This window comes from Protopterus annectens, chromosome 1.part0, assembly GCF_019279795.1.
Source record: "Protopterus annectens isolate FY-2018-M chromosome 1.part0, PAN1.0, whole genome shotgun sequence".
NCBI lineage: Eukaryota > Metazoa > Chordata > Ceratodontiformes > Protopteridae > Protopterus > Protopterus annectens.
In genome coordinates, this window is record NC_056725.1 from 1,773,169,582 (window position 1) to 1,773,182,152 (window position 12,571).

Sequence of the window (12,571 nt, forward strand, 5' to 3'; positions counted from 1 at the left end):
ATCAATGTCCAAATGCCTAAATAAGTATAAAAACATTCTATAAAAGTTGAAAACCTACAACCAGCAACACATATCAAAAAATGCACATAAATATCTGGGAATCTTGAGGCAATGTTACAACTGCCTCATGTACACAGACAACCCTCTCCTCCTCCCAACAAATGCCAACACGTGAGAGATGCAACCATATAGCCAAACTGGAGGCTAAGCTCCCTCAACTCAGTACTGGTGTAACCAGTCAGGAGGAGAAGGAAACCACACTCACTACAATTCCAGTCTCACATAGACCTACCAGGACAGCAAACCAAACACATAAACACACAAAAACATACTCGGAGGCTCTAAATAAAAATCTGCCTAAGCAGCAGAGACCTCCAAAGCAGACACCCAAGCAACCGCTACCCCAAAACAAAACACGTGCAACACATAGCTCACAAAGCCAGTGGGCCGAACAGTCACAGCCCTTAAGGCTAAACAACACACCTGATACACTTGTAATAGGTGACTCTATCGTCAGGCACACTGACGTCCTGCTCACCAGGCTGAACAAGGAGAAGGTCACGGTAAGCTGCCTGTCGGGCGCTAGGATCCGCCACATAACACAAGCACTCAGGTCACTCCAAGGCAAGTACAAATATGACTCGGTCATTGTCCATGCTGGTGTGAATGACCTGAGACGTACCTCCCTGGGCTACATGAAAAGAGACAGAGGAGCTCTCTAAGCATGTAGCCCTGGCCGGTATGACCCTGACCTTGAGTAGCATCTTATCCTCACCAAGAATGATGCCACAATATGAAGACAAGATGATAAAGTTCAACAATTGGCTTAAGTATTGGTGTCATTCAAAGGGGATCCAATGCCTGTCAGCCTGGGATGACATGCTCGACAAGCCATGATGCTTCGCTAGGGACAGCTTGCACCTGTCACCCCTGGGCTTTCGGATATTGGCAATGGCTCTTGCTACCCCCATAGTGCCTTTTTAAGGCAAGGCTCAAAAGACAAACCCACCTCCATAGGTATCACAAGGGATAAGAAACTAAGAGTAATGCTACTCAACGACAGAAGTCTAAACCTCAAGATGCACACACTCGAAACTCTCCTTAGCATGGAGAACATCGATATCTGTGCAGTAACAGAAACCTGGTTCAAGGCTCCCGAGAGCACCCCAGCACTACCAGGTTATACCTCATACCCTGCTTTTCGGCCCCAAAACTTGGACCGAACCACAAAAGGAGGGGGAGTATCAATATTCGTCAAAGATACCCACACCTCCAGGTTGGTGGCACAGCACGAAGCATCAGAGACTATCCATGTGCATCTAACAGTAGGTAAAACTGCCTTCCAGTTTATAGCCTGCTACAGACCACCCTCCCAAACCCAGGAACCCCACTCGGCCTTCCAGAGAACACTGGAAAATATGAAGGTCTCTCCAAACACCATTATATTGGGCGACTTCAACTACCCAAACATAGATTGGGAGCATTACTCTAGCTCCAACACCCTAGCCCAAAGGTTCCTAGAATTTATAAACTCAAATGCTATGGAACAACTTGTTACCACTCCCACAAGAGGGGAAAACATACTGGACCTGATCATCACCAACATGGGGACTCTATACTCCAGACCAGAAGTGTATTCCTCACTGGTAAGCTCAGACCATAAACTAATCTCTCTGGATATACATCCCGACCCCACCCCCTGCCCAGAAAACCACAGTGAAAAACTTCTCTAAAGCAAATTTCACACTCCTCAAAACCAAGGTGGAATCCTTCAAAGCCCCCGGGCCTGTGGAAAATACGGTCCAGACTGCAGAATCCTTTATAAACGCATTCTATGAACACCTTCAGGAATGCATGGATCTTGCAATCCCAAATAAAACCAAGACCCAATCCTCCAAAGGCAGACGTCCTGTCTGGTGGACCCCAGCCATAAACAAACTATACAGTAGAAGGAGGAAGCTACTACATGATAGAGCAAAATCCCAAAAAGGGAAGGCATCTCTGATCAGTATTAGCAAAAAACTACGGGCACTCATAAAATCGTCTAAGGCCAGCTTCGAGAGAAAAACTGCACAGGACACTAAGGATAATCACAAGGCTTTCTTTAATTACGTTAGGAACCTGAGTGGGAATTCCCAGATATGCTCAGAATTAGTCCAAAATGACAAAAAATACACCGAACCAACAGACATTGCCAACATCCTAGCTGACAGGTTCAGCGCAAACTCCCCCCCCCCCCACCAAAAGGGCAAATATCTATCCCAGCAGAGTGCTGTCCACCTGATATCTCAGATGCTCAGTTAAGAGCAGCCCTCTCCAAAGCAAAAAACACAGCATCAATGGGACCAGACGGTGTCCCGGGCTGCGTCCTACATGAACTCCAAGAAGAGCTAAACCCAAACATAAAACTACTGTTCAATCTCAGCCTTACTACAGGATATGCACCCAAAGAGTGGCGTACAGCAACAGTGGTCCCTCTCCACCAAGGTGGTGCCTCAACAGATCCTGGAAACTATCGCCCCATAAGCCTGACTAGCTTGGTCTGCAAAGCTATGGAAAGGATCATCATGGACCTCATAAATAAAGATATTGGGGACCTACAGACACTGGATCCTACCCAGTTCGGCTTTGTTAAGGGCAGATCCTGCCTCTTAAACCTGGTCGATTTCTTTGAAACAGTCACCAAGGCCATTGACGAGGGGAAGGTGGTCCACACAGCCTACCTGGACCTCGCAAAAGCCTTCGATACAATACCCCACTCGGGCATTATAGATAAGCTCACCAGCTTAAATATAAACCCCTATGTCACTAGATGGGTTGCAAACTGGCTCAAGGACAGAACCCACGTGGTTAGAATTGCTGGAGCCATGTCAGACTCCAAACCAGTTACAAGTGGCATCCCACAAGGCTCAGTCCTGGGACCTCTCTTGTTCGGTATATATTTCTCGGAGATACAGGCCAACACGGAAGGACTGTGGCTGACCAAGTTCGCAGATGACTGCAAACTGGGCGCCATTATCGACTCTCCAGCCGACACAAGCATCCTCCAAAAGGGCCTCATAGAAACAGACAACTGGTGCCAGAGCCATGGCCTCAAGCTAAACACCAAAAGTGTATAGTCATCCCCTTTGGCAAAAACAAAGTGCCCACAAATTACCACACAGGTGGTAATCCATTAAGTACAGAAGAAGTAATTAAGGACCCGGGGATCCAAATTGATAGCAATCTCTCATTTGACAACCACGTGGCCAAAGTGGTTAGAAGAACATTTTATACAGCCCACCTAATCATGAAGGGATTCACATCTAGATCAGGGGAGGTCATCGTGCCTCTTTACTCATCCCTCATCAGGCCCATAATTGAGTACAATGCCCCTTTTGGGATGTACCTTACCAGACACCTGCAGCAACTGGAAAGACCCCAAAAGTACCTCACCAAGAGGATCAAAGGGCTCAAACAGATGTCATATGCTGCCCGGTTAAAGAAACTCCAGCTCTACTCAGTGGCATACCGCCTGCTCAGAGGCGATCTGTGCCTGACGTATAAAGCCATGTCCAACCCAGAATTAATGGACATGCTGCACCTCAGAAAATCCAAATCCCATCGAGCTACGCACTCGAGAGACTTGAACCTCAGCACTGAAATAAATAGGACATGCTGGAGGGACATATTCATAACCTAGAGGCTCCCTTCACTCTGGAATAAAATCCCAGTCCAGGTTAGGCAGAGTCCCTCATTGACTCTCTTCAAGAGGAATCTTGATGAGTGGATGGGAGATCGTAGGTTTACTCCGGGTATCACTTCTGTGTCACTGTTAGACAGAGGCACAGTATACTAACCTCGAAAAAGAGCATAGCAAAATTAATTTAAAATGGGTGGCGAAAGCCAAACACACTCTGGCTTGGCTTATAAATGCCCTAGGGCAGATAGCCTAGTATGAACCTATGAACCTATTAACTACAAATACTAAAAATATCCATATCTTTATGAGTAATAACTGACAAAAATACTTCTAATAAAAATAAAAAACTGTTTTAAATATTTATAAAGATTTATAAACTTCATAAACCACTCATTGAAATTAACTCACAATGAATTAATAGAAAGACTCACTAAAGTTTTGCTGCCCTTAATTTTAATGCAGGCACAAGGTAGACTGCACCATTTAATCTTTTGGGGGGGGGGGGTACATGAATTTATCCTTAACCGTCAAAGCAGCTCTCCATATTCCAGCAGGGTGTCCTATTGTCCACCCCTCAGATTCTGATCAACTTGTTTAATCAACCAAAACAGAAATCAGCTAGACTTACAACATAATGTATGCTTATAAAGTGCATTAGTCATTAGCCACTTCTTACTATCATAATTATGCTCATTTACTCATGCTTTCAGGGTCCTTTTGGTCTTTCAAAGAAAAACATTAACAATAAGCTAAATAAACTACTTTTTTGACCAACAATTAAAATAGTGACTCCCCTGAAGTGTTTTACACAAGGTAATTCAGGGACTCTAAATGGAAATTCCATTGATGTTATAATTAATATTCTTTTTTCTTTCCAAAATATTTGTATTGTTTTCTCCTCTTTTGCATGTAAGCAAAGGAGGGTCAGTGAAACAGTGTAAAGTGTTTGGCATTTGGGAAAAAATATTCCAATATTTTAGAATAATTCTTTGTATATCCCTTGAATATTCACTGTATTTTAAAACAAATGCCCTATTATAGTTTTCTGTGTTGCTTATATTAACTGATTCCCCTGTGGCAAACTCTAAGTTTAGTAAAATTACTTTTTCAGTTTGTGGGAGATGTAGTAATGATGTAAAAACTGACTGAACACGTGTTTATGGATTATGAAAAATTAAATGTATATTGGGAAGAGATAAGTATGCTTTAAGGGAGTTATGATTTGATAATTGTTCTTTAACTGGATCAATAATACTAATGAATGTTCCATTTCCTGTATCTGTAAGGCCAAATAACAAAAATATATTTTGGAACCTTTTGGCAGTTGCTAGAAAAGTTTACAAAAATTTGGAAATCTAGCTCAGTTTCTATGTTGAAAGAATTTTTAATTTAACAGCAACACTATGCAAAACTAAAAAAGAATTGATCAGAACATCTACAAATCATACTAAGACTTTAAGTGGTTGGGATAATCTTGAAATGTTGCTAATGAAATACAAAAACTCAATGTGTTAATTGTACAATATTACCTTGATGATTCAATGCATTCCTGTGTACGTGACGTTCAGTTTCTCCCTGTATCTTCTTTCTTCTTCTTTTGGCTGCTCCCGTTAGGGGTCGCCACAGCAGATCAATTGTTTTCATTTCTTCCTGTCCTCTGCATCTTGCTCTGTCACACCAACCACCCGCATGTCCTCTCTCACCACATCCATAAACCTTATCTTAGGCCTCCCTCTTTTCCTGTTACCTGGCAGCTTCATCCTTAGCATCTTTTTCCCAAAATACTCTGCATCCCTCCACAGCACATGTCCAAACCAACGTAATCTTGCCTCTCTGGCTTTGTCTCCAAACTTTCCAGCCTGGGCTGACCCTCTAATATACTTATTCCTAATCCTGTCCTTCCTCGTCACACCCAGTGCAAATCTTAACATCTTCAACTCTGCCACATCAAGCTCTGACTCCTGCCTTTTTGTCAATGCCACTGTCTCCAACCCATATAACATATCTGGTCTCACTACCCTCTTGTAGACCTTCCCTTTCACTCTTACTGGCACTCGTCTGTCACAAATCACTCCTGACACTCTTCTCCACCCACTCCATCCTGCCTGTACTCTGTTCTTCTCCTCTCTTCCACACTCACCATTACTTTGAACTGTTGATCCCAAGTACTTAAACTCAACCACCTTTGCCACCTCTACTCCCTGCATACTCACCATTCCTCTATCCTCCCTCTCATTCACACACATATTTTCTGTCTTAGTCCTGCTGACCTTCATTCCTCTTCTCTCTAGAGCATATCTCCACCTCTCCAGGGTCTCCTCCATCTGTTCCCTACTCTCACTACAGATCACAATGTCATCTGCAAACATCATAGTCCACAGGGACTCCTGTCTGAGCTCGTCTGTCAACCTGTCCATCACCATTACAAATAAGAAAGGGCTCAGAGCTGATCCTTGATGTAATCCCACCTCCACCTTAAACGCATCCGTCACTCTCACCGCAGACCTCACTGCTGTCACACTACCCTCGTACATATCCTGTACCACTCTTACATACTTCTCTGACACTCCCGACTTCCTCATACAATACCACAACTCCTCTCTAGGCACCCTGTCATATGTTTTCTCTAAATCCACAAAGACACAATGCAACTCCTTCTGACCTTTTCTGTACTTCTCCATCAACACTCTCAGAGCAAACATCGCATCTGTAGTGCTCTTTCCTGGCATGAAACCATACTGCTGATCACTAATCATCACCTCCCTTCTTAACTTATTGTAAATATGTTAAATTTTAAAAAATTATTAAAATCCTGTCAGAAATATTTAACATAAAAAATGATACCATAGTGTTGCTTTCGTATTTGGACACAAACAAATCTTTGTGGGGTCTGTTCAAACAGCTTTATTATATACAAACACATTACTACTGTTGACTTTTGACTATAACTTAAGTAACTTATATACAATTAATGACTATAATCATGCATCCTCACGCCCCCTAGCTGCTCTTTCAAAATGCCACTAACTTGTGCATGTCTGTGGGTTATATAGATGCATGTACAGCCTTGCATGCTTCTTAAAGATACAAGCACACACACTTTACATTCTGATATACATCCTCCCTCTGAGAAATAGATCATACAATTTTAATAAGACTGGCATGCAGAAGAATAGACTTGCATTATACAATGTTAAACATATGGGTATGTACAATCAAGTCCACATTGCTGCGTATTTCACAGTTGGTTTAGACAGTTGTCCATACCATGTGACATAAAGCTGAGAATTAGACTTAGCAACTGGGACAGTTTCTGTAAACTATTTAACCTGTGGAATGTTCAAATCACTGTCTGGAACAGAATCAGACTTTTGAACACATTCTGGTCTGGAAACAGTGTCTTACTTATGCTTTGGTTTAGAGTTTGCATCACAGATGCAATGTTAATGGTTCTGGCACAGGAAGATAATGTTTGCGATTCCTCCTATACTCCACTACTTTGGAATTTACCAAGTAAGATCTTGGCTCTGCACAGATGCCTGTAATCTGTCCTATTCGATCAAAACATTTTGTTGTCTGGTTTCGTACAGTAATCTGATCGATCTGTCATAATGAGATTTCTGGATATTACGCTTCTTAAACAATTGAGCCTTGATGGTTTTATTGTTCTTGGGTTTTGACTGCAACAAACTTGAGGAAATAGGTAGCATAGTTCTAGTTTGTCTGGAAAGTATTCTTGACTCAATTGCTCAAAGACCATCAGCATGGGGAAAGTTTCTGAGATTAAGTAAATTCAGGAATACATCAGTATTGTCATGCTTTGACCTTTCAAGTAACCGCTATGCACTCTGTACTGCTCATTCAGCTAGACCATTAGGGATATTCAGGACTACTAGTGATATGCACAAATTCCCATTCTTTTGCAAATTTCTGAAATAACTGGCTAGTGATTTGAGTATCATTGTCAGAAAAAAAGTTTGTGTGTACTATCATGAACTGAGAAATGACAGTAGTTGAGGGTAAGTTTGGTAGTAGATCAATCTTAAACCAATGTGAATAAGAGTCTACCAAAACTAAGTAGTGTTGATTGTTTCACTCAAATATATCAGTTGCTACAGTAGACCAAGGTAGTTCAGTAATTGGATTTAGCTGAAGCGGTTCTCTTTGCAAATGCGGTCTACTACTATTGCATACTGAAGAAGAAGAAGAAAGAACTCTATCGATGTCTTTTGATAATGAAGGCCAAAATACCAATTCTCTGGCTCTTGTCTTAGTGGCTGTGGATACTGGGTAATGATGCAAAATTTGAATATATTATTGTTGTAATGAAACAAGAACAACAATTTTAGGACCTTTGAAAATAATGCCATCTTCCATTAACAATTCATCTCTGTAAGAAAAAAAACACTTGCACCTCAGGTAATACAGTAGATTGCTTTGAGGGCCATCCAACATTAATATAATGATTGAGCTTCTGTGAAATTGGATCAGTCTTGAGTGTGATCTCAATTAATCAAGCCTAGTGGTGGAAAAATTACGTACTGACATCACATCAAAGTCAAAACTCTGTGTCAAGTTGTTCTGTTGTATTTCTAGGAGATCTGGATAAGGTATCAGTCAGATAATGCAACTTCCCTTTAGTATAGACCAATATGAAATTGTACTTTTGCAAGTTAAGCATCATTATTTATAATCTCGCTGCAGCAGAATGCATAGGCGTCTTTAGAATAGTCACTAGAGGTTGATGATCAGTGATGATCAGTTTCAATCTGAACAGCTCAACCATAATTATAATTATGAAACTTGGGGCATGCAAATACTATAGTCAAAAGCTCTTTCTCAATTTGAGCATATTGCATCTCAATTTGGGTTAGTGTGCTAGATACATAGGCTACTGGTCTGCCCTCTTGAGGTATGACTGCACCTAGGCCAAATTTTGAAGCATCACAGGAAAGAATAACTGGTTTGTTCACATCATAGTATCGTAACGTAGGTGGGGTGGCAATTTTCTGCTTAAGGTCTTCAAATGCCTTCTGATGATGTTCCAACCATGATCATGCAACATTTTTGTGTGTCAGCTCTCTTAAAGATGCTGTTAATTCACTGAAGTCTGGTATAAATTTGCCTAAATAGTTGACCATGCCCAGAAAACACAGTAAACTTTGTACATTGTCTGGCGCTGACATCTCTAGAATAGCTGCTTGCTTGGTCGGGTCAGGTCTCAAGCCTGTACATGTAAACAAATGTCCTATGTAAGTAACTTCTGGAAGTCTGAATTTGTACTTCAGAGGATCGAGCTTTAAGTTCACTTCACATGCTCTGTCTAGAACATTCTTGAGGTTTCTGTCATGCTCTGCTTCACCAATGCCTCCAACCAACAGATCGTCTACTATTATGGCACAAGGATACCCCGAAAAAATTTGTTCCACTGCATGTTGAAAAACTTCAATTGCAGAAATTATTCCAAATGTCCTCCTTAGGAAATTTATCTGCCAGAGTACCAAAAGTAGTTGGAAATGAGGATTTGCAATACAGCATCACTTGCAAAAATGAACTCTTTGCATCCAAAACAGAAAATACAGTGGCATTTGGTATTAGAGCTACAACTTCTTCAACTGTGTGCATTGGATGATATGGCCTTTTTAATGCTTTGTTCAAATCTCTTAGGTCAATATATATTCGGATTTCATCTGAGCCTTTCTTGTGAAGGGCTATCATGGACGATACCTATTCAGTTGATTCTGTGACTGGACAAATCACACCTTGCTGCACCATTTTATCCATCTGAGCTTTTACTTTATCTTGCATAGCTATCAGAACTCTTCTTGCTGGTCTGACTACTGTAGTGATCTCTGGGTCTAACTTCATGGAATATACAACTGGAAGCTTGCCCAATTTGTCATCGAAAAATTCAGCATACTCTGAGAAAATGGCTATGGAGAAATTGTAACTCGGAACTACACTTACATGAAGAACTTCATTAGCAAAAGAAAGATTCATTCTTGAACTATCTTCGAGACCCAATAAAGTGACTGCACTGGCCTTCAGACTACATAGAATAACAAGTTGCAACAGTTCTTGGCCAAATAACATGAAAGCATCATTGAACCTTCGGTTTGAATTTCTTCACCTCCATAAGCAACAAGTCTCACACTACTGGTTACAGTGAGTTGTTTGTTAGTTCTCACTTTTGCAAATGTGTCCGCTGATATAACATTACACTCTGACCCAGTGTCTACTTTGAGCTCTTTGGATTTTCCATTAATCCGGACTGTAAAAAACACTTCACTTCTTATCAATAAGTTTACTGCATCAACTCTTTCACCAAGCACTGATACACCATCTATATAGGAAGCTGTCTGCTTTGGCTCTATTTGATCAACTTGCTTTTTTGTAGGACTTTTCTTTACAACTGCGTGAGGATTACTCAACTTACAAAACTTTTGGAAATGGTTCCATTTTGTTAACTTGTGACATTGCTGACCAAATGCTAAGCACTTCTCTCTTTTAGACTCATGATTCACACCACAACTGCAACAGTTAACAAAAATGCTACATTTAGGTTTTGCTGATTCAAGTTTGTGCTGCACTAAGCTGGCACTGGAGCTTGTACTTTTCCTGGAACTTTCTAGAAAACCTCATGGCTTCTTTGGAAATCCTGTAGCTGCCATGTGTTTAGGCCTGTTCTTGTTTGTCATGTGTTGCATACTGTCTACATGTGCTCTGGAGCCAACCAAACCCATGCTTTTGTCACTCGCAAGCATACTTGTGTATGTTTTTCTATCACCTCATGGATTTCACAAACCTCTATGGCTTTGCTCAATGTTAAATTACAGTCACAAAGTAAAATCTTTCTCACAGCAGCACTATTAATACCACATACAAGCCTGTATTTTATCAGCTTATCTTTTATATCACCAAACTGACATGTCTTAGCTCTGTTTCTCAAGTCAGTTATATAAGCTGCAAATGTTTCCCCTGGTTTCTGTTCTCTAACAACATTCGTCTGGGGGTTGCACATTTCTCTAAACTTGTGCTTCAAAAACTTGGGGACCTCCCTTGATTCAGCTTGTACAACAATATGGTGGTCTGCACCTTCTCCTTCATACAATGCTGGTGCATACACACATCTTTCTATGGCCTCTGACCCTGCTAGGTTTAGCAAAATGAATGCCCTGGTGCATGCATTTCTATCTGCATAAGCTGCTTGTATGAAGATATCATACACTTGTTCAAATATTCTCCAGTTCTCTGCAATATTCTGATCAAACACAAGTGGTAGGAGTTAGCGAAGGTTTTTTTTTTTTTGCAAATAAGCATGAATATACACATATATACATATGCAGCAGTTTCTGGCATAAATATAACTTGTCCAGGGCCTTCATGCTCTGAACTTGCATTCTAGTTGGACTTATCGGAATTAAACGAATGAACAAACTTGTAGTACTTTCGAATAACTGAACTTTGAGAAATAGACTTCTCTGGATTTTCAAAACTTTACTGAACTTTGCAAAATAACTTCTCAGTACTTTACTGAACTTTGCAGAATAGCTTTTCAAAGCTTTCGGAATATTATCGGTAAAGGCATAAATGCTAAAGTAATTTATCATCACTTGTGAAGTTTATCGGTAAAGGCAGAAATGCTAATGTCATGCACCATCACTTGTTAAAGTAGTCACTTTAAGAAACATTCGAGAACTTTACGATGTGATGGAATAACTCACAAGCACTATAATACTTTTTAATGTCATCTTTTGAAATAAAACTTTTCTTATCGGTGTAAGAAACATGTCAAGCAACTGCACAATGTAAATAAATCGAACATCTGTTGCCCAAAACTCAATAACTTTAAAAGTAACTGCATACAGCACACTGAAATATGCTCAAAATGGCAGTACCTTGCTAGGCAACTCTTTGCAGTACAAGAAGCACTCTGTAATGGCGGCACTTTGTGAATACACATGCCCAGCACAAGAGAACTTTTTCAAAACTGCTATACTTTGGCTGGATTGCATGAAATAGTTGCACTTTTGCACATAATGAACTCTTCAAAATGCATGCACAGTAATAAGCACACACTGCAAGCCCTTTTATACACTCTGAGATACTTTGAATAACTTTAGTTACACCCTTAATACATTACACCCTTGATACAATACAAAGTCATAGTTATGTCCAAACACATGCAGTCACCTTACGTTATTTTGCTTAACATGCCCTTTTCTTTTCTTATTGTAATCGTTTTGTCATTTAAGCCCTTTTCCTGCCCAACATACTTTTCATGTGTTTGTTTTACTCTAAACATGTCCAACTTTGCCTCAAACACAATTGTTTTACTTTAAACATACTCATTTCCTACTTTAAACATACTAATTTTGCTTTACAGTTAATCATTTCTTCAAATACATTATCTTAAACATCTTCTTTAGTTAACAAACTTTTTGTACTTTCAGCTTACCTGATAATGCTGTTTGTGCCCTTTTATCGTCTTTCGCATTGAGTAAATAATTTGTTTTTTTTCTCATTACCTGCTGCAGTAGCATTGTCGCCTTATAGCAAGACGTTGTCCCGTTCGATTCTCAGCTAGAGCGTCTTCTGTGTGGAGGCATACGTGAATAGGGCATGCCTTCGTTGAAGGTTGTGCGTCAGGGCTGGTAACCTGGTACGTAAAAATCCACTACCAATCATTAGCGGACCGGAGTTCCGCTGTGGCGACCCCTAACCGGGAAAAGCCGAACAACACAAACAAATCTTTTGATTCTTTCTGGCTATGTTTGTTCTCTTTTCTCTCAGTTTTACCTTCGCTGTCGTCTTTACATCTCATGGCTCGGAATATTCTTCTCTCTTCCATCCCAGTTCTGACACCATATCGCTTTCGTGTTAGGACAT

General features: G+C 40.5%; 1 protein-coding gene across 7 annotated transcripts in view; it reads right to left on the reverse strand.

Moving 5' to 3' along the window:
- Window positions 1-12,571, reverse strand: part of CEP43 (centrosomal protein 43) — a 2,274,574-nt gene that overhangs the window by 1,227,974 nt on the left and 1,034,029 nt on the right. The window lies entirely within an intron of this gene.